This window comes from Pygoscelis adeliae, unplaced genomic scaffold, assembly GCF_000699105.1.
Source record: "Pygoscelis adeliae isolate BGI_AS28 unplaced genomic scaffold, ASM69910v1 Scaffold101, whole genome shotgun sequence".
NCBI lineage: Eukaryota > Metazoa > Chordata > Aves > Sphenisciformes > Spheniscidae > Pygoscelis > Pygoscelis adeliae.
This window is the reverse complement of record NW_008824238.1, coordinates 5,917,420-5,917,821: the sequence shown is the minus strand read 5'-3', so window position 1 is coordinate 5,917,821 and position 402 is coordinate 5,917,420. Positions and strand designations below refer to the sequence as shown.

General features: G+C 43.0%; 1 protein-coding gene across 1 annotated transcript in view; it reads left to right on the top strand.

Moving 5' to 3' along the window:
• The window catches only part of KCNB2 (potassium voltage-gated channel, Shab-related subfamily, member 2), a 197,279-nt gene that overhangs the window by 166,896 nt on the left and 29,981 nt on the right, over positions 1–402 (top strand). The gene's annotated exons all lie outside the window — the stretch shown is intronic.

The following is a 402-nucleotide window of genomic DNA, read 5'->3' as shown; positions in this document are numbered from 1 at the left end:
CTTCAGCATGCAACAATGCAACACCACACACCATCTCTCCTGCCCTGAAGGACTGTTATGACAGATGGAGCCCAAAGTCATGGACTAAATGAACTCGACAGACATTTTATGGGGATGGCCCATAGACTAAGGGAATGATATCTGTGTGTATATATCAAAAGACAGGAAAAGTGGCGGTGATTAATGGGAATGTATTGGAAAGTGGGGGACCTGGGCATGATGTAGATGGTATAGAATAAAGGGTGGATACTGGTTTCGGCTGGGATAGAGTTAATTTGCCTCCTAGTAGCTGGTATAGTGCTCTGTTTTGGGTTTAGCATGAGAATAATGTTGATAACACACTGATGTTTTAGTTGTTGCCAAGCACTGCTTACACTAGTCAAGGACTTTTCAGCTTCTCAT